This window comes from Zalophus californianus, chromosome 8, assembly GCF_009762305.2.
Source record: "Zalophus californianus isolate mZalCal1 chromosome 8, mZalCal1.pri.v2, whole genome shotgun sequence".
Taxonomy (NCBI): domain Eukaryota; kingdom Metazoa; phylum Chordata; class Mammalia; order Carnivora; family Otariidae; genus Zalophus; species Zalophus californianus.
This window is the reverse complement of record NC_045602.1, coordinates 20,737,722-20,762,108: the sequence shown is the minus strand read 5'-3', so window position 1 is coordinate 20,762,108 and position 24,387 is coordinate 20,737,722. Positions and strand designations below refer to the sequence as shown.

The window sequence follows — 24,387 nt, the reverse complement described above, 5'->3', positions numbered from 1 at the left end:
AATCCCAAGCAGATTCATGTGGGGCTCAAGCTCATGATCTTGAGATCACGACCAAGAGATCATGTCCTGAGCCAAAATCAAGAGTCGGACATTTAACTGACTGAGCCACCCAGGCGCCCCTTCTCTAAACTTTTTATCACTGTGTCAACATGATGCCCAATCACTTCCAGGAAACTTTAGTGTTGTATATATTTCTTTTCCAATAAGGACATTCTCTTTCACAATTACAGCATAAACATCAACATCAGGAAAGTAGCACTGCCCCATTACTACCATCTACCCTCAGACCCCATTCAAGTTTCTCCTATTGTTCCAATAACATCCTTTAGAGCAAAAAGATTTGATCCGGAATCACATATTTATTTATTTATTTATTTAAAAAATATATTTTTTAAGATTTTATTTATTTATTTGAGAGAGAGAGAGAGAGAGAGAGAGAGAGCACATGAGAAGGGGGAGGGTCAGAGGGAGAAGCAGACTCCTTGCTGAGCAGGGAGCCCGATGTGGGACTCGATCCCGGGACTCCAGGATCATGACCTGAGCCAAAGGCAGTTGCTTAACCAACTGAGCCACCCAGGCACCCCAGAATCACATATTTGTCATGTGTTAAGTTTCCTTTGATCTGGAACAGTTCCTCAATCTGTCATTGACTTTCATGACCTTGATATTCTTTTTTTTTTTTAAAGATTTTATTTTTTATTTGACAGAGAGAGACACAGCGAGAGAGGGAACACAAGCAGGGGGAGTGGGAGAGGGAGAAGCAGGCTTCCCGCCGAGCAGGGAGCCCGATGCGGGACTCGATCCCAGAACCCTGGGATCATGACCTGAGCTGAAGGCAGACGCTTAACGACTGAGCCACCCAGGCGCCCATGACCTTGATATTCTTGAAAAATACAAGAAGTCAGTTATTTTGTAGAATATCCCTTGTTTTGGGTTTGCTGTGGTCTGGTGTTTGTGTCCTCTCAAAATTCATATGTTGAAACCTAATGCCCAAGGTGATGGCATTAGGAGGTAGGGCTTTGGAAGGCTCTGCCCTCATGATTGGGATTAAAGTCCATATAAAAGAGACCCCAGGGTGCTAGTTTGTCCCTCCCACCCTGTGAGGACACAGAGAAAAGATGGCTGTCCATGAACCAGGAAGTCCTCATCAAACATCAGATCCGCTGGTGTGACGATCTTGGACTTTTCAGAACCCAGAACTGTGAGAAGTGAATGTTTGTTGTTTTTGTTTGTTTGTTTTTTAAAGATTTTATTTATTTGACAGAGAGAGACACAGTGAGAGAGGGAACACAAGCAGGGGGAGTGGGAGAGGGAGAAGCAGACTCCCCGCCGAGCAGGGAGCCCGATGCGGGACTCGATCCCAGGACCCTGGGATCATGACCTGAGCCGAAGGCAGACGCTTCACTGACTGAGCCACCCAGGCGCCCCTGAATGTTTGTTGTTTATAAGCCACCAGCCTCTGGTACTTTGTCATAGCAGCCCAATGGATGAAGATAGGGTTTGTCTGATGTCTCCTCAAGATTAGATTCAGGTGATGCATCTTGGGCTGGAATATCATAGAAATGATGCCACGCAGTTGTCACGGCTTCCTGTTAGGTGGCATACCATTTCAATTTGGCTCATTACTGATGATAACTTTAATCACTTGATGAAAGGGATGTGTTTCAGATTTTTCCATTGTAAAGTCACTCTTTTTCCCTTTGTAATTAGTCAGTATTTTGTTGGGAAGTATTTTGAGACTATGTAAATATCCTGTTCCTCATTAAGCTTGCAATTTGTTCATTTATTTCTAGCAGTGTGGACTCCTAGATTCCTATTTTATTTGGTGGGTTGTAATCTGTTGGTATCATTGTGATTCTGATGCTCAAATTTTCCCATATTTTGCCAGTGGGAGCCCCTCCCCTGTACCCCATTATTCTTTGAGCACTTCCTTACTTTTCAGTGTGACATGTTCTGGGCTCATCGTGTTCCTTGCTTGGCCCCACTCTGGAATTTGCCATTCCTCCAAAAAGGCGCAGTTCCTTTCAGTAAAGAATGGTATTTAGAAACTAAGATCTGGACACGAGGTGTGCTCATTGCTGGGGAGTTTACATTGCCTGTAGGCGCTCTCCGTGGACAGAAAAAGGGAATCCATCTGTAGAGACACAGACAGACATGCATATACACACACACATATTTTACATCTATATTTTTATGTCTGTCAAAGCACAGTGTGAGGCTCATGTTGGAGTGAGAGGTAGAGGCTGAGGTGTCTCCGGGGAAGGGGCCAAACCAGCATCTAGAAATGGGGGAGGTTCGTGACAGTTGCTGTGGGAGTGGGGCCTTCGGGGGGCTGGTTGCTGGTCCATGGAGTTCCCAGAGAATGAGCTGACGGGCAGCTGGCTAAGGCTTTACAGAAGTGACATCAAATCCCCAGACCTAGGGATGGCTCAAGCTCTGAAGGAATCCCCAGGAAGATGTGACCGTGCCACCAGGAAGCTGGCCCTCCACAAAGGAGACTTCTTCCCTGTGGGCCCTCAGGCACAGCCATGGAGGACAGTGAACTGGGGAGATTCTCTCAGGACCAGGCCCGGGCTCCCCCGTGGAGGAGTGAGCCCTGGCAGCCCAGCCAGCAGGGTGTGGTATAGGCCGTGGGCTGGCAACCCCCAAAGGATCTTCCCCGTCTCCTCTTTTGCGAAGCCAGTCCTTACGGTGGATCATCTGTTTTCTCTCTGCCGTCATGGGCTCGGCGTTTTGGGGTAGTTACATTTATAATTTCGCCACCGTGATAGATAAGAAGCCACATCCACCTCATTGAGAGAAATGCACATTACTCAGAGATCCTGATTTTAGAGCTGGTCATACTTGGATCATCTTCCTTTGGGAAGGAGATCAAGTGCATTTTTAGTTGTAGATGGCGTGGGCTCTTCATTTTAGTAAGAACATCTTAAAAATATCTCTTTTATTGAGGTGAAATTCCCATGACATTAATCATGTAAAAATGTACAATTCAGTGGCGGGTAGCGCATTTGCAATGTTGTGCAACCACCATCTCCATCAGATAGCCAGAGCGTTTTGAAAGCGCGTACACGAGGAAAGAAGGTCCGCGTGGATGCTGGGCAGGCATGGGGGGACGTGCAGGGTGTCTGCCCAGCACCCCTTGCTTTGGGGGACAACTCTGCTCCTACTCCCTGGGGCGCTGGCTGGATCTGTCCATGCGAGGGCCACCTCCTGCACTCACTTATGGGGGTGGGCACGTGACTCATGCTGTCCTACTGTTTGTAGAACCTGGGTCACGGTGGGCTTGTGACCAAGGCCAGAACAACTGAAGTGACCCTTGGAACTCTTCTGCTGGGGATGGCCCCTTGAGTGAGGGTAACGAAAAACAAAACAGAACAGTTACGTGTCTCAGACCTTGAGGCTCGAGGTGGGGGAGGGGTTGTTGCTAAAGGACGTGGAGCTTCATGTCCTAGAAGCATTGGGGTGCTTCCTAAGGGGAAAGAAAACATTGTTCTTCCACTGGGATTCTGAACTGGGAGAAGGTTCGCCTGAGACTGCTGGCCACCATCTTGGAGTCTGACTCAAGGAGGAGAGAAAGTGCCAACACAGTGGGGAGCAGGCAAGCGTGATGGAGACAGCGAGCTCAGGAGGTGGCATTTGAGTCCCCGGATTTACCTATTCCTGACTCTCCAACCCTGGGCTTCCCAATTGTCTAAACTCTAAACTACTGAATCCCTTTGTTTAAAATCTAGTTTAGGCTGGGATTCTGTCCCATGTGACTGAGAGTCTTGACGAATATAACAAGCCACATGGAAGGTAGGAGGAAGTGTCACCATTTGCTATCGATGAAGAACCTACGTGGATAGTGGCCTGTGATGCAGCTGTCCTGGTGGGTGTGACAAGCAGTGGGTATGAAGATGACCCAAGTGGTGAGTCACTGTGGGGTTGAAATCACCCAGCAGGATGGTAGGTGAGCCAGGTCCGGACATCAGGGAGGGGGTGCAGCAAAGGCAGGTGGAATAGTTTCAGAAGCTGACTGATGGAGAGGACATAAGGTCTAGCAGAGTGTGGGGGGCCAAGGGTAGAGTCTCATCTGAGTCAGAGGTGTGGGAACGGAGCCTTCTGCTGGAGTCGCCGGGTGGAAGATGTTAGAGGAACACGTTGTCGGTGAAGGAGCTGGTGCTGCTTTTGCTAAATGTGTCTGGTTCTCCCTGCTTTGAGATCCGTGGTAGTGTTTACTTCCTGGATCCTGATAGTTGAATGGAGCTGTAGGACTGGTTCCGGCCACTGAGGGACAGACGGCTGTGTCAGTGTGATATCCTCCTGTGCTCTCCTGGCGATGGTGGCTCTTCTGTCAGCCAGGGTCCCAGAATATTCCATGAGCTCTACCCCTCTGCAGACTTGCCACAGACATGTAACAGGAGCAGGAAAAACTTACGGTTTTTTTTATACTTGATAGACTTAATTTATAGTTGTGCCATGCTCAATTTCTTTTATTGTGGTAAAATATGTGTAACATAAAATTGCTATCTTAGCCATTTTTAAGTGTAGAGTTCAGAGGCAGTAAGTACACTCGCATATTGTGCAACCATCACCACCATCCACCTCCAGAACTCTTTTCCATCTTTCCAAACTGAAGCTCTGTACCCACTAAACATGACCTTCCCACTCCTCACACCCACCCCCCAGAGCCCAGTCCCTGGCAGCTACTATTCTACTCTGTCTCTATGAATGTGACTACTCCAGGTACCTCATGTATGTGGAATCACACAATATTTGTCCTTTTGTGTCTGACTTATTTCACTTAGCAGAATGTCTTCAAGGTTTATCCGTGTTGCAGCAGCTTTCCGAATTTCCTTCCCTTTTAAAGGCTGAATAATATTCCACCGTATGTATACACCCCATTTTACTTATCTGTTCATCTATTCATGAACATCTGGGCTGTCTTCACCTTTTGGCTATTGCAAATAATACTGCTATGAACGTTGGTGTACAAATAGCAGAGAATATGAGAGTCTCTGCTTTCAGTTCCTTGGGTCTATACGCAGAAATGGAATTGCTAGATCAAATAATTCTACGTTTAATCTTTGTGAGGAACCACCATGCTGTTTTCCACAGAACTTCTGTGATTTCAAGTCACGAAAATTTGGGGTTGTTTGCTATTGCAGCATAACCTAGCATATCCTGACTGATACTGCCCCTCGATCCAGATAACTTAGGATCAACCAGGATTCTGGTCAGACCACAGTGGAATGGACAGAAGTGAGGGGGTCTAGGAGCCCAAAGCCTAAATCAATCGGAGCCAGACCCAGTGTGATGTGTGGCACGGAGGGCCCAGTAGGGTTAGCGAGCACTGATATGCCTCTTCTTGGGACCACCTGGAAGGGCCTTCTCATGCCGAAGACATCAGGGCCAGGCTCTGGAACCAGCCCTGTAGCCACATGGTGGCTTCTTACTGGACACAAACCCCCTCTAACATGGTCAACTTGGGCCTCTTGACCCCAGCAACACAGATATCCAAGGTCACACACATTATGGGCTCCCAGTGACTTCATCATAAATAGTTCTACTCAATAGAAACTTACATTTGCCCTTCTTTGAGAATTTCAGCTTGTGGAGAGCAACTATAATGTTTTAAAAGTGCGATGTGGTCATTTCAGGGTCAGATGAACCAGGCATTGAATTCTGGTCCTGTGACTTCCCCAACTCTGTGGCTTTGACTAAACCTCAGTTTCTTCATCTGTAGAGTGAGGATAATATAAACTACCACACAGGTTTGGCACAGAAATGCGCCAAGTCCGGTGCCTGGCACGCAGGAGGCACTCAGGAAACAGTCGCTGCTATTTGGGGGCAGTATTATATAAGCCCTTGAGGAAGGGAGAGGTATGGCACCATCTTTCTAAACATGGTCTTCCCCTTAGCCACGCTCTACAGTATTTGCGGATGCCTATCTTGGTGTGGAAAGCAAAGCGGCAAGGAGCCGGCGATGCATGCATTCATTCAACAAATGTTTATTGAGAACCTACTGGGCGCCAAGTGCCAAGCTACAGATGTGGTTCTTGTCCTCATGGGAGAAACAGCACGAGTCTCTGGAACTGGACAGGTGGAATCCACGGGCAGCAGGGCCTGTCATCAGCGGCATGGGGTGACCACTTGAGTGAGGGTGACACTGAAAAAGGCCAGGACGATTGTGTGGAGTGGCCTCTGACCTTGAGGCTGGAGAGTGGGGAAGACTGGAGGATCTGGGAGCCTTAGGGAGCTTCCAGAAGGAAAACCACTCAGACGAAAGTTGGGCTCCGTGTCTCAAAGAGTTAGGTAACTCCGTTCCTATGCCCTCAAAGGGGCGAAGCTGGTGGGGGAGAAGGGAAAACAGGACTGGTTTCAGCACTGAGGGCCTGAGTGCCCATCTTCGGGAGCCCCCGCCCACAAGTGGGATGGTGGGTGCCTGGGGAAGGGAGCACAACATGTCCTGGGTCAGAAAGCTGACGGCACTGCCAGGTAGCTGAAGTGCTAGGTGGACTGGGGGTGCACAGTAGAAGAGGCTGGTGGAGGTACAGGCAGAAGTGGAGAGTCAGGCTGCGGGGATCTGGGCCCTAGAGGTAGCAGTTGGGGAAGTGATGAGCAGAGGGTGGCTGTGCTGACAGAAGTAGAGATGCCCCAAGTCAGAAACCTGGAGCCCAGAGAACTCTCTGGGAAATGAGAACAACCCCCGCGGGAAAGGGGTGAGTAAGCGTGAGGGTGGAGTGTAGGTGTGCACAGAATCTTAGAGCTGGAAGGGATCTTCAATGTCATTTAGTTCAACCTCCCACCCCATGAGGTCTTTCAGTCTTCCACTGTCCAACTGAGGGCACTCAACTCTACTTGGACACTTCAAGGTACGGGGAGCTCACTCCCTCTAAGGGGACTCATCCTATAGAGCCTCCGGGACGACCTGGATGGACCTGGCGCCTCGACCTTGGCCCTGTCGAGTGGGCTGGTCTCCATTCGGCGGCGGCACCTGGCGGGGTGGCGGGTCGGGTGGGGATTGCGATGCGGATGGGCCGGCGCTGCTGTCCCCAGCCCCAGTGCTGAGGCAGGCAGAGTGCAGTGGGCTCTGGTGGAGGTCGGGAGAACTGCAGGGTGAAGGCCGCCGGGGGCTCCGCGGGCTGCTGGGGGGAGGCACTTGACACCGGCCCGGGGAGAGGAGGGGCCGCTGTCCCTGCGGCCAGTGCTGGATGCGGGGACCCAGCGCAGAGGCAGCTCCAGGTAGCGGGGCGCCCCGCGGGGGGGGGGGGCGGAGGAGGGCTGCAGCAAGGCCCCCGGCGGAGTGGCCCGGAGCGCGGCCGCGGCGGGGTGCCCAGGCCCAGCGCAGGGTCGGGGCACTGCGGGGTCCGGCCCTCCGTCTCGCAGCGTGCGGAGACCCCCGGCTGGCCCGCAGAGGCCGGGAAGTAGGGCCGAGGGCGCTAGGACCGGCCGCGCGCCCAGGCCGCTACCGCCGCGGCGCCCCGGGGCCCCCCAGTCGGCGCTGCCTCCCGGGCCGGCTCCGCAGCGCCGGGGCCGGGGCCAGCGCGGCCGCGGGGGGCGAGCAGCGGGCGGAGGCCTGGGCCCGCGGGCGGCCGGAGGGAGGGAAGGAGGAAGGCGGAGAGAAGGGGTGGGAGGGGGGGACCCGGCAGAGGAGGCGGAGAGAGGGAGCGCGACAGCGAGCGGAGGGAGGGAGCGAGCGAGGCAGGCAGGCGGGCCGGGAGGGAGGGAGGGCGCGCGGGCGGCGGCGGCGGCGGCGAGAGCAGAGGACGAGCCGGGACGCGGCGCCGCGGCACCAGGGCGCGCAGCCGGGCCGGCCCGATCCCACCGGCCACACGGTAATGAGCGCCGCTTCTGGCGGCCCGGGAGGCCGGCCCGGAGGCGGGCAGGGAGGAGGGGAGGCCGGGCGGGGGGCACGGCGGCGGGCAGTGCCCGGCTCGGGGCACACTCTCGGACCCCTGCAACTCGGCGCCGGGCGCTCGCGGGGCCAGGGCTGCGGGCGGGGACGGCGGGCCGGGCTGGCCAGGGCGGCGCGGGGGATTTGAGGGTTTGTTTATGTCCCCGCGGGCTCGGCAGGCGCCCCCTCCCGTCCCGCCCGCTCCCGGCGCTGAGCCCCCTCCCCGCCCCCGCCCGGCTCCGGGCTCAAGTTCAAGTCTATACAATGCCGCGGGGGGCCCCCCTCCACCGCCGGCCTCAGCCGTGGTGCCCGGCTCGGCGCTGCCGCAGGGGCCCCGGCCTGGCCGCCCCCGCCTTCCGGGCCCTGCCCCCGCCCCGGGGCCCCGCCTGGGGCCTGCGGCCGGGGCGCTGGAGGGCGCGGACCCCGACCCGGAATGATCGGCTCCCGCCGCGGCCCGCAGGGAGCGGGGGAGGGGGCGGGGGCCGAGCCCCGCGCAGGCTCCGCGGCGGCGGCAGAAAATGGCAGCCTGGCACGACCCGGCCCCCCGCCCCTCCCCCCGGCTCCCGGCCCTCCTCGGCCCGGCGGGGCGGGGGACCCGGGAGGCCCCCGGGGGCGGGCCGAGGGGTGATCCGGGGGCCGGGCCGGGGAGCGCTGCGCAGCGATCCTCCTCCGGCCACCTGTGGCTGGGGGTGCGGGGTGCCAGCGGATCTGGGAGGGGCGGCGGCGGGGGTGGGGAGAGTGCCACTTGGGGGGCACACCTCCCCGCGGAGGGCTGGGCGGCGCGCGGGGGGGACGTCGTGCCTGGCTCCTCCCTGCCCCCGCCGCGGGCCGTGGGAGCCGGGGCGGCGGCGGCGGCGGCGGCGGCGGCGGCGGTGGCGGCGGCGGCGGCGGTGGCGGCGGCGCCGCAGTGTGGGGGCGGGGCGGGGGCGGGCGAAGATCCCGGGCCGGGGCCCCCGGGGCCGGAAAACGCGGGGATGGGAGCTGCGGGCCAGGGCCAGGGCCAGGGCCAGGGCCGGGAGCGGCGCGAGTGGGAGCGCCCGGGGTCGCCCCCCGCAGCAGCACCCCCCGTCGTACACACTCACACGCACGCGGACACACTCACGCACACGCACCCCCGCTGGGCCGGTGCAGACGTGTCCTTGAAAGCTTCGCATCTGTACAGTGAAGGACGAGGCCTCGCAGAGGCTGCAGATCGGAGTCTTCGGCCCCGCGGCCCAGCACCCCGGAGACCCCGAGCTTCGGAGCCGCAGGCGGCCGCGGTCCGTGTCCCGCCCTCACCCCGGCTCCCCTCCCCCAGGCCGCCCTGCCCTCCCTCCCCCTCTGCGCGCGGACCGAGCTGGCGTGGGTCCAGGGCCCGCCCCCGGCCTCCCCCAGCCCCCCATCGCTGGGGCCCGCGGCCTGCCGGCTGCCAAACTGCGTTTCGCTTTCCTGGAACCTCCCTTCTTGGGGGCACCCACTCCCCTCCCACCCCCTCTCTGTTATTTCCCACTTTTCTCTTCATCCCCACGTTCTTCCACCTCTCTCTACTGCAAAGCCAGTTGAGTAGGTGTTGCTGCCCTGGTTGGGGAATGGGGGGCTTGCTGAGTCTCGGGGGCTTTCTTCCCCTGCTCCTGAGGGGAGCCCCCTGTGGCTGCACCTTGACCCAAGATGGCGTCCAGCACCCAGCTGGGCAGCTCCGGCCTCAGGGCGGGGGAGGAAGGGCGGCGGGGGGCGGGAAGGGGGAGCCCAGAGCCGCTCCACGCGTCCCCTCTCAAACCAGCAGGGACAGGAGCCTGGACGAGAAGCGCCCTCTGCCCTGTGACCCAGCTTGCCCCTCGCCGCCATGCCCAGAGACTGCCATCAGCATCCCTGGGGGACTGTTCGGTCTTCATGTTTCACCCTGGGCTGCCAGCGGCCGAACCGGCCTCCAGCCTCCTGGGCTGGCGGGCTGTGAAGGGATCCTGGGATCAGGTGCTGCTCGCCTGTGTCTCCTCCCTTCCAGGCAGATGGGACAGCTGCAGCCGGGGAAGCTTTTCTCCTTAGGCGTTGCTGGAGTGTGAGGACTGGCTTGTGGGATCTGGGGAGCCCAGCTGTCAGGCGGAGGGACCCTCTTTGGGCTTGTCCTCTCTGCTGGCAGGGGCTATCTTCTGGTGGTTTCCTGAGCTGCCTGGCTTCGGGAGGCTGCGGTTGTCAGGAGTTCCTGCTAGGTTTCTGGGGCAAGGTGGTCCCCTTCCGCCTCCAGGTCCCGTTGAGGAGAGCCTGGTTGGGCTGTTTGACAGGCCACTCTGTGAACCCGTGAGTGTGCGTGCATGTGTGTGCGTGTGTGTACATGTGCTGCGCCCGGGCAGGGGCCGGCCAACTGTGCTTCGGCTCTGGCACCTGCCTGCCTCCCTCCCTTGCCCGGCCCCACTTCTTTGGGCCCTGGCTCCCTCTCTGCACTCTTGTCCAGCTGCTTGGTTCTTGTCTGCAGCTACTCCTCAAATGCATAGCCCCCCAGCTCAGGCTGACCCAGGCTCTCTCCTTGTTTTCCACCCCAGGCACAGGGGGGCTGCAATAGGAGGCCGGCCTGAGAAAGGTGAATTCCTTCTAGAATCGAGGACTGCCCGGTGCACAGTGCGAGGGCTGCCCCCCCCAACCCTGGAGAGGACACCGGACCGCACCGCGGCCATCTGACAGGGTGTCCGCAGACAGGATTCCTCTGTGGGGTGGGGGTTGGACTGGAGCTTGGAGGTCCGTTCCAACTTTGAAATTCTATGGCTCTGATTCTAGTAATGGAATTTCAGACCCAGGAATGGGGGTGGGGTGGTCTGTTTTCACCACACAGCGGTAATCCGGAAGGGCTTCCAAGGAGAGGAGGTCTGAGAGAGCAAGGCCTCCTGGGGGATTGGGGCTTTGAAAGAAAAAGGTGGCGTGAGGGGTGGGGGCCCTGCAGGGAGAGAGGTTTGTCTCAGGTGACTCCACAGAGAGTGTAAAAATACAGCCTCCCGGGTAAACCTTCACACGTGTGTGTCCTTCTGTAGGCTTCCATGTGTAAATCCGTGTGTGTATATAATTTCTGAGTTTTTTTTCCCCCCGAGTCCAATTCACAATATGCTCTCAAGTCCTGTGTGGATATTTTCCTATCACAGTCACGCATCACTGCCAAGGGCCCTCTGAAAAAGGCTGCAAGAAATGCAGGACAAGCTGTAAGATACTTGCCCAGAGTGACTTGTCCCCTGGGGAATTTACACTCTCCCCTGCTCCCGCTCTCTCCCATAAGCCTGTGGTCTCCACAGGACAAGGACCTTGACTTGGCTGCCTCTGGGTCCCCCATCAGACATTTAGCGAGACCTCCATGGGTGTCTGCTGAACGGCGGGGGAGCTTGCTACACATTTGTGATTTTGGTCCCTGTCCTCTCCCTAGCTGTGGCCAGGCGAGGCTTCTTTTGTTGGGAAGCATGTGGGGAACTCAGAGCAGTCTTAGCTGCTCCCCAATTGGTAAGTTAAGAATAGACCACTCACTCCCCATCACTGGGCCTGAAATGTTACCATCAGTATCCAAGCCTTACAATGTAGGGTTGAAAGAGAACTTTAAGTGCTGAGAGCACTTGGAGTTGGGTTGGGGGCTGTTTGGGTGTGGGGCCAGGCTGGGGTTGGAAATTCTACCCAGAGCCTGAGGCCAGAAGAGCTGATCCTGTGCCTTTCTCTGTTCCCTTCCTACTGCTTGTGTGGGCCTGGGGTCCCTGACTCCGACTGCGGTGTGTGGCGCAGCCCTTGGCAATTGGAGCCCCCACCTGCCCTTTGAGGCCGGGCATCTACATGGGCCTACGTTTTGCTGCTCCTGAGGGCTTTCATGATAAACTAAGGTGCCAGATTCCTTTCCCCCCAAATCTTGAGGGCTTGTTTTCAGTCAGGTCTCTGACTATTTTTCCCTAAAAAAAAAAAAAAGAAAAAAACCAAAACCAAAACCAAATCTGAGATCCATGAAGTGTCAGAGATATGTGTGTGTGTGTGTGTGTGTGTATGTGTGTGTGTGTGTGTGAAGCCTGCCTCCACTTGGCTGGGTGTTGTGGGCAGGACAGGGTGTGGCGCACGTGTGTCTGTGCAGACTTCTCTGTGCATGGTGTGCAGCTGCGTGGGGAGGGAGGTGACTTGCTTAGACATGAGTCCATTTCGAGGCAGCCCAAGTGAGGGCCCTGGAGTCAGCCACTTCCTTGCCTCGAGATCCGGGGCAGCTAACTTAGTGGCTCTGTGCCTCAGTTTCCTCACCTGTACCGTGGAAGTGAGACGTGGCTGTACTTAAGGTTGTGGTGAGAATTCCAGAGCATGGTGTGTGTCACTCCCTTAGCGAAGTGGCAGCGCGCGGTGTTTGGGCAGTGTGGGTGGACCGATGCTACGCGAAGTGCGCTCAGAAGCCTGGTCCACCGTCCTGCCTCTTTTGCACAATCTTGGACAGCAGAGGAAAGGGCTGATTCTGATTGACAGAGCTTCAGAGGGGAGGGCTCCTCAGTGCCACTTGGCAGTTGGTTCCCGAGTGTAACGGATCACACTGCGAACAGGTTGTCTGTGTGCTCACCTTAAATCCCTCATGCTGTAGTTCCAGCTCTTTCTTCGGCCCCATGTTTGCTTGCTGAGCATTTCCTGTGGGCAAGGCCCTGTGCTAGGATTTGAGGGGACACAGAGTGAGTTAGGATGAGCCCAGCTAATTAATGACCACAGAGCAAAGTCACAGGAGAGGGAGAAATAAAGCGCTCGAAGGACAATGAGGTCACAACGAACTGAGGGGATCAGGGACAGCTTCTTGGAAGAGGTGGTACCTAAGATGGGCCTTAAAACACTGAGGTGGGGCTTCCAGGCTGAGGGGAGGAAGCCAGGCTGTGGGGGATGGGGTGGCTGGAGTGTGGAGGAGATGCTGGGTGGGGGTGGGGGGGTGGGGGGTGGAGTGGGGCCCTGGGTGTGCTGGGGGCCAGGCTGAGGCTGCACATTGGTTTGGGGAGAGCGGCCCCTGTGCTCTGTAACTCCTGCTTGCCCTGTGTGGATGGTCGTTTTGAACTGCCCTGTTTGTAGTGGTTTTGTGGGGTGGAGTGGGGTGGGGAGAAGCCAGAAGGACGAAAGGGAGGGCAGGGAAGGGGCCAGCTGAGCTCATTTGGTGTAGGCTCTTGATGATCCCTTTATATTCCATAGACTACTAGCGCTTAAGAGCTCAGACTTGGAGGGAAACCGAGCATATTTAAATCACATCAACCCCAGGGCGCTGTGACCATTAAGGGGAACACCAGCCAGGGTAGGATGGGCTTGCCCATGGTTGAATGGGGAGGAGGAGGGCCCCTGGCTTGGCCTTCCATTGCTTCCCCTCACCCAGGCTGAGGTACCCCAGCCTCCAGAACAGTCCTGCAAGGGGCTACCAATAGGAGGGAAATGGGGGCCACAGAAGCTGACTCTGCCCTTCCCTCCAGTCTCCCTCTGCCACACGCAGCTGAACTGAGCCCCCCGGCTCCGAGGGAATGTGACCCGGGCGTGGCTGCAGGTGCCTGGCAGCCCCCAGCAAGGACGGCTAGTGGTCAGGGCCCTCCAGACCACATCTCCCTCGCTGATCACATCCAGGCCAGGCCTGTCTGGAGGACAGCGACAGGGGGAGGAGGTGCAGACGTCTGGGGCTTTCCTAACTGTATCCCAGTAGGGAGTGGAATTTTTTTCTTTCAACCATAGCTCAGCATGGTCCACTCCTGCCCTGCTGAGGTCCCCTCTGACCCCTAAGGCTTCCCAGCCTTATTTACTTCTATACCCAGGTTCCTATTTTCTCTTTCCTGCGGTCATGGCCCTGCTCACTGTCATCCCTATTGATCTTCCCTCTCTGTTTCTGTTTCAAATGTCAAGGTCATTTTTATTCTGAGCCAGTTGTTAGCCGCCCTGTCTGGGTGCACTGAGGGGACAGAGGGCCATCTCTGCCAGCTAGTAAGAGGAGGGTCAGAACTTGGGTGTTCTGACTTCTACTCTAGGTCTCTGCTGCTGTGCTGTGTGGACGGATCTGGGGCTTGGTGCAGATGTTCTGGACCTAATAGCTCACCTAGATCCCTGTGTTCCAGTGGTCCTTACTCGAACAGGTTAAAAGATGCTGATAGGGGACGTTATGGGACGGTGGGGTCAGATCTGTGGTTTACTGAGCACTGAATTGGACCGGGCCGTGTCACGGTAAATGTCGGGGAATGCTTGAGCTGGGAGGCTGGGGCCTCTGGAAGTGTTCCTCCCCTCAGAGGTTCCCCAGAGGACCCTGAGAGGGGCAGGTGAGGGCACGCAGGCCTGTACCTGGCAGGAGGGATCCTCCAGCACTTCAGCAAACGGAACCTGTTGGGAATTGGGAAGGGGCTTCTTGAGGGAACGGTCCTGTGTGATTAATTTTAGAGATTCTGAAAGGATAAATACGTTTATGGATAAAGGGGAATCTATTTAGACCCCCCCAAGCCAAGCCTTTGAAATGTGTTAGTAAGCATGTCTATTCTGATGTGTGAAATGTCCACGATATGGTGTTGGGTAACCCACAAAAGCAGTGTGCAGAATGTAATCTTGTTTTTGTAAAATCCTTTAAAATAAATACAAATATACATGGACAGAAAAAGTTGTTCTGGGAAGATACACAGCAGACCTGTCAACAAAGACTTTGTCTTTTTACTTTATATACTTTATACGTCTTTGTAATCTTTGAAAAAATGTAAACGCACATGTGTTACTTTCTTAATGATAACAACAAAAATAAATAAAACCACACTTTTTAAAGCTTCTGGGTAAAAACATGAAAAAGATTTGAGTCATGCTATGGCTGGAAGGATGACTCTTTTTTATAATGGATAAGAGGTGAACTTGGAGATTGACAGCAGAGGGTGGGGCCACTCAAGTACCTGTCCTTCCTGGAAAGGTTGCAGGGAGAAAGGGTACAGAGGCTGGGAGGCCTCTAAGCAAAGGCTGGGGCTAAGTGGGCAAGTGGAAAGTAGGCAGCTGGCCGAATCCCCGTCCGTGCCAGGGCCAGTGGGCCAAGTTAGCTTTATAGGATGGCGACTTGAACTCTCAGTTCACCTAGGATGGGAAGCAGATCATTGAAGGCTTCGATCTGGTGGCTCTTGTGGCCCAAATGGTTCCCTGGGAACCGGAGGTATAACCAGGGCCGGGTCCCAGGGTGGAGCTCAGGCCACCCAGCCCTGGCACAGAAGGGCCAGTGTGGGTAGCCGCACACAGGGACAGAATGGGGCTTCAGGAGGCCCCAGAAAGGGATGGAAAGGGTTCTGGGGAACTCACCTGGCATGTGGGCTCAAGCTGCACCCAGCTCTGTGATCGGGAGGCCCACAAGTGGGTGGCAGTGACCCAGGGGACAGGGTGGAGAGGTGAGAAATGGCAGCTACAAATTCCTGTCTGTTGCTTGGCAGCAGCCCCTACCTTCCCCTTCCAACCCCCCCCACCCCAGCGCCAGCCCCTACACATGGGTGCCCTCTGGGAGTTTGCTTTCCCCTCTGAGGCTGCCCATTTAACATGATACGAGAAAGGGTATGCGTCCTTGTCTGTCTCTGCCCCACCCCTGGATTAAGGCCGGAAGATAAATATGGTACCATGCAAGCAAGCGCGGAGCAGGTCCCTCTGCCCCACTCCCCTTCCCGCGCCCTGAGGCCCCTGCAGCTAGGGGACAGAGGAGCTGGGCCCAGCGGAGACTTGGCAGGCCGGGGCGGCGGGCAGACCTTGATGCGCCTCTCAGCGCTCGGAGCCTGTAGTTCCTGTCCTCTGCTCCTCGGGCTGGTCCTCGTGCCACAGGCTCTGCATCTGTGCATCAATCAGGAGAAGAGCCTCCGCCTCTCCCCCCGCGTTGCCCGAATCAAACGCACACTGTCTGAAACACAGCGAGCGCTGGTCCCGGCACACAGTAGGTGGCCAGGAGATATGAGTTCCTTTTCTTTACGTGGGGTCACGAGAGGGCTGCATGAGGGTTTCTGTGGGGACCAGGCAAGACGACCCCCAGCGAAGGCCCTGTTGCTCCCTCAGACCCTACCAATGTTGTCTGTCATCCTCCCTGTAGAGGACTCAGGGCGGGTGGGTCTCAGGCCCTGGCTGCCTGGTCTCTGGGCCTTTCATCTGGATGCACGAACTTCAGTCTTGTTAGAGTCCATGCCCACTGGGGCCCTCGCTGGTCCCCTAAGGCCTGGGCCTCCTCTCTCGCTCCCCTCTGGTCTCTTTGGGCCCAGAGCAGGCAGTGACTCTCTGCTGGGTTCTGGGGCTGCTGGCAGGGCCGGCTCTGCCCTCCGGCCTGGAGGCGTGGAAGGGTCTCGACCACAGCGGGCCCTGGCAGATGGCACACAGGGATGGATCCTAGTGGGGTTATGACCGGCGACAACGTGGTGCCTATTGCCATCCCCTCGTGCCTGGCTCCCTGCCCATCTGGTGGTGGCCTGAGGGCCCACCCGGTACTGGAGGCTCAGCTGGGAAGCCCAGTGGGGCCGGGCCGTTGCTTCTCTGTTTTCTTCGGTCAACCCCGTCTACGCAGCCCGGACTCTAGGAGAGCTGGCTTTCCGCAGGAGCGAGCGGCCAGGGCCCCACCTTGGCAGGCCTGGCAGCTCTCGGGTTTCTGTCCAGAGGTCCCCTGCTTCAGATCCTCAAATAATGCTCATCTGTTCCTTTACTTGAGACCTACTATGCACCGGGCACTGGCGACAAAGATGAAAGGGACTGAGACGACCTCTAAGCGCACAGTGAGGTGCATCTGACCAGGGCGACTATTAGAACCCAGGCCGGTGGAGAGAGCTCTGGACACACGGGGGCTCAGAGAAGGGGTGTCTCATTCAGAGGGAAGAGAAAATAGGAAGGGCTTTTTTTTTTTTATTGAAATTTAGTTGACCTACACTATTAAAGGAGCTGCAGGTATACCACATAGTGATTCAACAATAACATGATGACGTGCTCCTCACGATAAGGGTCTAAAGCCGTGATGCTTGGGCAGAGCATCAAAGGGCAGAGAGCAGGGAGCCAGGGGGGCGAGGGCATCTTCTGACCTGATGGGATATGAGGGGTGGTGGGCCGTGGGGCCGGAGGGCGGGGCTGGAGCTGGGCCGTGGAAGGCTGGGATGTAGCCCGCTGAGATGTCGGGCTTGGAGTAACGTGCCCGCATTTATACCTGAGAGAGCCCCCAGGGGCCTCTGGGCAGAGAGATCGGAGGAGAGGCTGGGGGCAGGGGGAGCCTGGGCAGAAGGGGAGAGTAGCAGTGTGGGCGCGGAGGCGGGGCACTTTGTGAGGCGTTCCGGGAGCAGAGCTGAGCAGAGCTACCAGGAACGGCTGGGCCATGTCACCTGGCCAGCGGCGTGGGTGCAGGTGGCAGCTGCGGAGAGGCACAGGTGGGGGTAGGCTGGGAGAGCCCTGGGGGGGTGCTTCACGTGGGGGAAGGGACTGGAGTTGGGGGGCCCAGTGTGGGGCCCGGTCCAGCATGATGGATTAGAAGGGCAGGCACATTTTCTTCCATTAACTTTGGCCACCCCTGTAGATTTTTGAGGAGGGGAGTAACTGGGGGATCCTGATGTTTGGGGCCCTGAGCAGGGGCTTGTACGTCTCAGGAGCCCCCTCAGAAGATGAGCCTCGGGGCGCCTGGGTATCTCAGTAGTTAAGGTTAAGTGCCTGCCTGCCTTAGGCTCAGGTCGTGATCCTGGGCTCCCTGCTCAGCGGGGAGTCTGCTTCTGCCTCTGCCCCTCCCCCTGCTCATGCTCTCTCTTGCTCGCTATCTCGGATAAATAAATAAAATCCTTAAAAAAAAAAAAAAAGATGAGGCTCAAGGCCTAGACTCTGTCCCTGGGCTCCCTGGCTGCAGGACCCCAGGTGAGTCCTGTCACCCTTTGAGAACAGTATGTGATTGCAAAGTTGGCATCCACCTCCCTTCAGAGGCAGGCCTGCTGAGATAGTTGGGGATAAGCTGGGGACAGGGGTTTTGGGAAGCAAGTAAAAGAAACAAACAAAAACTTTCTCTAAAATAGAAGTGAGTCTTCTGTATGTCACGGGAAAGGCCATTTCCAGAGAACTTCTAGAGAAATGACATGGGCCAGGTTAACACCACTGAGAGAAGAGGCAGAGAGTGGCATCGTGCCAGGGGCCCCAGACCCAGTGCTGGACAGACAGGGGTCTCACCTTGGCCCTGCCGCCTCCTAGCCGCACCCTTGGGCAAATCATGCCGTGCTCCTCAGCCTCAGTTTTGCCATCTGCAAATGACCTCACAGGCTTGTGTGAGCTTGTTTGAAACACTGCTTCTTGCACTAAACCTGGGTATTTTATGTCACTCGTCACACTTTTCATGTCCCCCATCTTTTAGAAGAATCCTTATGCGGCTGGCCTCACAGGTGTTTGAGAATTAACCTTCAGCCGCGCGGGTTCCCTGCCTGGTGCTGCGGAGGCGCCCGCGCGCGTGCCCCGGCTTTCCCTCTCTCGCTGGTTGAGCTGCTTCTTGCTCTTTGCCTCTGGGAGGACTGTCCTACCTGTCTCCTCAGTCAGTTGTGAGGAGTTCCCTGTCCTGGGCAGGTCCATTTATCACGCTCCATGGACTCTCAGGCCTGGGTCACGCCAGTGTATTTGAAGAGCATCTAGTGGGTGACATGGGAATTAGGAGAGTCGGCTCCTTTTCTCCTTAATAAAGGGGGGACAGAACTGCCCACGGCTGTGTGGAGAGCAGAGGGCAAGGGAGGGAGAGGCTCTGCACTGTGCACGGCCTGGGCGGAGCATGGCTGGGACCTTGCCCAGGAGCTGCCTCGGCGAGCCAGGGAAAGGGGTGCAGGGCCCTGGTGGGGTCTGCGAGATGAGCTTGGGGTGACCCTTTCTGGACTGTGAGGCCAGCTTCCTCGTGAGTGGCACACATGGTGACCATTGGCTGTATCCTGGCCCCCCGGGGCATGCAGCCACGCCCAGGGGGAGACCTTTGAAGCATCTCTGCCTTCTGGAGGAGGCTCTGCTGGGAAGATGGCTTCTCGGCCCAGCCCGGGGCTCCCATGGTGGTGATGTCAGCAGGAAGGCCTGGGCCGGAGTCAGGCTGTCTCTCACGGAGCAAGGGGTTGGGGTGGCGACCACTCTCGATTTGAGTGTGAAACCCAGTGCTTCTCTGGGTTTGTACAGACCTGCGCGTGTGCCCCGTCGGAGGGGCAGCCCTCTGGAAGCTGGGCATATATGGACTGAGGGTGTGGTGGTGTAATCAAATGAAACGTACAGCATAATTAATCTGGCATGCCCTTAATGGTATGCATAATTGTGCTGCATGGTAATTAGGTGTAAATGGTAAGCAGTTCCCATAAATGTTTTTGTAATTGGTATTAATTTTGCAGAGGCAAACTAAGTTTATGTGGTTTTTCTCTTCTTGCTCTGTTAGTTTTCTAGCACAGGCAATTCCTAGCTCTTGGAGGAATTCTATTGCAAATGTTTGTTTATCGGGCAATGTTTTGTGTTTTCTCTCGGAACAATGTTATGAATGGTTATGAGGTTCCCAAGCTGGTTTCCAAATGCCTCTTTGGCCCAGACCGTAGGTGAAATGTATGACGCATGTGCAGGGGGCGCCTGGAGTGGGAGAAGAGTGTGTGTGTGTGTGTGTGTGTGTGTGTGTGTGTGTGTGTGTGTACCTACGTGTCTGTCTACATATGTGTATGTGTGTCTGTGACTGGCTGTGTGTGTGCGGGGGTAGCGTCTGTACGTGTGTTTGCGTGCGCACGCTTGTGTCTGTGCGCACACGCATGTGTGTCTGTGTGTATCTGTGTGTGCGTGTGTGTATGGCCATGATGACGGATTCTGGGCTCTGGTGTAGAGGTCACCTGTCCTTGTGGCCAGGGGCCTTGGACTGGGGGATTCGCGGCAGACTCGGGCTGGAGCCCCCGAGGGGGGACTCTGAGTCAGGCCACAGTGAGCGAGAACCACTTGTGGGTGTGGTCTGAAGCCAGTCTAGGTTCTAGGTTTCCTAAGGACACGTCACTGGCCTTTTGGCCTGATTGATCACATAATACTTTTTTAAAGACTTAACATTTGTTTAGTGCCCACTGTGTACCAGGCATTGTGCTAAATGGTTGACTCAGATTCTCTCATACCTTAAAATGGGTTTATAAAGTAGGGGCTCCTGTTTACTGCACTGTACAGATTGGGAAACCCAAGCCCACGTCTCTGAGGGGCAGAGCCGGGCTTTGAGGTGGGGACTGGCTGAGCCTCCCTAGGGCCGAAGTGGGGGATGAATGGCACCCGGGCTGCTGGGCCAGGGGTTAGTGATTCTGAGAGGTGCTGCCCAGAATCTGGCGCTCTTCTTCCTCCCCTTGACCCCCTCCACAAAAGGTTTGATTTTGGGTGGGGCAGAGGGTGAGGAGAAAGCAAACCAGGGACCAGTGGGTAGTTCATTTAGCAGTGGGTGGAGAGGACAGCAGCTCCCAGGCCCTGAGGACCCTTTGAGGGACATCTTAGTTTTGGCCTGGGGGGCGTCAGGTGGGTGGTCGCTTGGTGTCACTTGATCTGGGAGGAGCGAAAGAAGCATGTGCAGAGATGGTGGGGAGAGAGCGGTCCCAGGCAAGCTAGGGACTCAGCCTCCAAGTGCCTGGAGGGCTGTGGGAGACCAGCCCCCCTTGCTCCCTGTGGTTCACTGACACCCTGACCTGGGACCCTCACAAACCCCTTCTCCCTGGGCATCTGGGGGCTGGTGGAGCAGGTGTACGTCCCTGGCCTGGGAAAGGTGACGCAGGAGCCCAGAGCCCCCCGAAAGTGGGGCTCCATTGGCACAGTGCCTCGGGGAACTCTGCTAAACGACCCCTGGAATGGGGCTTGTGGGGGGTCACTCTGGGCACCGCAGCACTGTGATAGCGATGTTGCAGCTGCCTGGGAGTGACTTCACACAGTCCTCTCTGCCTCAAGGGTCACCTGGAACAGGCAGGAGGGCGTGGGGCGGGAGGGGGAGACGGCTGTTGGCCGGTCGGGGGGGGCCTGCAAGGTGCAAGGCGTGAACTCTGACCTCATCTGTTTGGGAAAGCAGACATGTGCATATACACATGGCAAGCAAAATGACCACACAAAAGAAACTGATTAAAGACCCTTGGATGGGTGGTCGAGCAGAAGCAGGGGGAGTGGGGGTGCTGAGGGAGGGGGGAGAGGGGGCCCTGTCAGAGGAGAGAATGGTGTGAGTGGAGTTACAAGTGTGGGGACGGAGGATGTAAGCTGGGGGACAGTGACTGGTCCTGGAACGATGGGGTCAGCTGGGAAGCGGCGGGGGGGAGGCGGTTCCTGCAGTGAGCCATCGGCATAAGACCAGGCCAGAGTTTAGATTTTACTGTGTGTGAAAATCACTGGCATCATGCGTTTTTTTAAATATCAGCTTTACTGAAATATAATTCACATACCATACAATTCACTCATTTAAAGTGTGCAATTCAATGGTTTTTGGTACACCCACAGAGTTGTGCCACCGTCACTGCAATCAATTTTAGACCATTTTCATCAGGCATCATAAGTTTTGACCGAGGAAGCCATGTGTGGAAAATCTTCACTGAGTGGCTGGGGTGGGAGGTCGAGGTACGAGAGGCAGGGAGCCCCACTGCAGAATAACCACCAAGGCCGAGGTGGGGATGGAGGCCTGAAGATCAGGCGGGGGAAGGGGGGTCTCAGTTCTCTTCGGGGTTTGGGACTTCAGCAGTTGAGGGGAGGGTGCTGCCACTTCCACAGACGGAGAGAAGCCAGAGGAAACAGGAGGCATCTGGTTCTAGAAGAGTAGGATTTTAGTTGACTGCTAATCAGCCAGGTGGAGATGTTTGGAAAGTGGACTCCGAAGCCTGAGTGTCTCAGCAGGGGGGAAGTTAGAGGGTGGCTGAAGGTCCAGCGGGACCCGTGAGGGTGCCCACGAGTAGAGACAGAGCAGAGGGGCCCACGGGGTGGGAGAGTCCAGGGCATGGAGCCAGGTGGAGGCATGGACGGGGGAGAGAGCCAGAGAATCCCCTGCCCTGTGAACTTGCAGAAGCAGGGGTGTCTCGGGGCTCAGCAGTGGCGCTCAGTAGATGATTGACGTGCCGGAAGCAGGGTAATGGTTGGCTGGCACGGATGCTGAATTGAACTCAAGGACTGAGAGGTTGGAAAATGGCCCTTTGAGGCTGTGGGTGACCGTATCAGTCAGAGTCCATTCAGAAGACAGAAACCGCATAGTGATTTGAACAGGAAAAGTTCACCATCGAGACTTATTAACTACAACAGGGGATGGGAGTAATGAGAGATTGGCTAGTGAGCAGTAAAACGAATGGCAGAGAATCTAGAAATAGCACATTTGAGACCAGCCACTAAGGGGAAGAGGCCCCCCAGGGCTGAGACCCTTGCTGGAAACCTACCCCCTAGAACTCACTGGAAGCCCATCCTTTGGGTCCCAAGGAAAGCTGTGCATGAGGAAATATCTTGCTGGAGGTTACGGTTGCCACTAAACCCCCCTCAAGGGGAGTGTTGGGTGAAGCTGCTGGCGGTCACACACAGCAGAGGCCAGGCCCTGCAGGAGCCCCCTCCCTGCAGGAGCCCCTTCCCTGCAGGAGCCTGGTGCTGGACGGGGCATGACTGGGGGCAGGACTGGGTGTAGGGGAGCCACAGGGGCAGCGGGATCTGGCTGCTGGAGGAGTTGTGTATGGTGCTGGAAACCTCAGGGAGAGCACACTGGGTCTAGGGAAGACGACTCCCTTTTCTTCAGTGTCTCTCCATCACCCTCTGCTGGCAGAGTCTAACGCCGGGCCTGCTGGCCAAGGAGAAATATTTCAAGGGCCTAGCTCCATTTTCACTGAGCAGGAAATGAAGGATGAATAAATCGATAACTGGCACCGTCTACTCCTTTGGCTGCACAGTCCCATTTACACCTTTCACGCACATTTGGGCCCCCCGACAACTACCAAATAAGCTATATTTCGACCTAGCAAGACACAGCTATTTTTCTCACTGAGGTTCTCACCCTTTTCCCCAGATGAAGAGTCCCACCAATCATTGTATCAGCCACTGTCTACATGAATAACTTCTCAAATTCAGTCACAGTCCCATTGACTATTCTCTTACCTAAAGACTAAATTATAGGGGCGCCTGGCTGGCTCAGTCGGTGGAGCATGCGACTCTTTTTTTTTTTTTTTAAAGATTTATTTATTTATTTGACAGAGAGAGCACGAGCAGGAGGGGCAGAGGGAGAGGGAGAAGGAGAGAGAATCCCAAGCAGACTCTGTGCTGAGCACAGAGCCCGATGCGGGGCCTGATCCCCAACCCTGAGATCACAACCTGATCCAAAACCACGAGTCGGATGCTTATCCAATTGCACCCCCCAGGCCCTCTGCACCTGCAACTCTTGATCTCGGGGTCATGAGTGTGAGCCCTTAAAAAAAAAAAAGACTAAATTATAAAGTTAACTTCCAATAACTGGTGTATGAAATAATGGGAAGAAGGAGGGAAAACAAGAAAACAGTTACCATGTACAAATAAACATGTATATATATCAAGTAAATAGAAAATATGCAAAACTACTACAGTTCTCATTTCTATATTTGTTTGTAAGGCCACATCTGCTGTCTGGCTCCTTTTTCCCATTGCCCACCCTACATTTCCTCTGCGCTCAGCTGGACTCTCAGCAGGCCAGCCTTCTTTTACCTGGTGGAGTGACCTAAACCTAGATTCTCGAAGGATCCGAATCTCCGGTTGTCCTGTCTTCTTTGTTGTTGTCACTGTTACTGAAGTTTTCCCTTAACCTTAACTTTGGGGCATGGAAGTTCTAAGAGGTAACTGAGAGAATCCTCTGGATTTCAGACATGGTCTTCCTTGCCTCTGTTGTGAACCAGCAACCCAATTTCTCTTTGGTAACCAGCATCGATCACCCAAGCCAATGGGGTAACTCCTTTTTCTGTCTGTTGGTTCAGTGGCATAGGGATCCAAAAAAGCCAGGCTGTTGACTTGCCTTCCAGAGGAACCATGGTGGTGGGGATCATGACGTTCAGCACTCCTAGAGGGTTTCAGAGACATGGGGTGGGGAACTGGATGCAGGGGCCGACGGTGTGGAGCTGACAGGTGTGGACCACGGGCCACCTCCAGGGGAGGGGAGGACAGAATCCGACCCATGCTCACGGCCGCCCCAGACAGCAGGCCCTGCCAGGGTTCACATGGCTGATTCTCACATGGACCCTCAGCCTGGTCCCTGACCCCGAGGGCGTGGGACGCCCATTTGGCTGCTGCAGCATGCGTGGCTCCCGACAGGGCATCTCCTGACTTGTCATGCTCAGAATTGCATGCTCCTTTCTGGAAGTCTGTGCTGTCTCTTTTCAATGCCCAAGGACAACTTCAGCTCCTTACCAGCATCTATTTTGGGTATAAATCTTTTTTTTTTTTTCCCTCCTTGCTTTTGGGGCTGTGTCATGGTAACCATTAGTATGAGCAGAGGAGTCTGATTCACCTCATCTCCGCTAGTGTGGCCGATAACATGGCAGCAGGTTTGGGGTGATCATAAGTGCTCACACACTGGTGGTGCCCTGGCCTCGAGGGTGGTGTGAGAACCACAAGTCATCTTGTTGTGACTCCAGAGC

The 24,387-nt window shown here is 56.0% G+C and overlaps 1 protein-coding gene across 5 annotated transcripts in view; it reads left to right on the top strand.

Annotated features, from left to right (window-relative positions):
* Window positions 1–7,127: 7,127 nt before the first annotated feature.
* Window positions 7,128–24,387, top strand: part of DNMT3A (DNA methyltransferase 3 alpha) — a 102,229-nt gene continuing 84,969 nt past the window's right edge. For 4 of the 5 annotated variants that reach the window (XR_004820239.1, XR_004820240.1, XM_035728773.1 and 1 more), the window contains exon 1: window positions 7,693–7,817. The gene's annotated coding sequence lies outside the window, so the exon portion shown is untranslated. Of the gene's footprint in view, window positions 7,225–7,692; window positions 7,818–24,387 lie in introns of those variants that run through there. The other variant, XM_035728771.1, reaches the window with a different exon arrangement.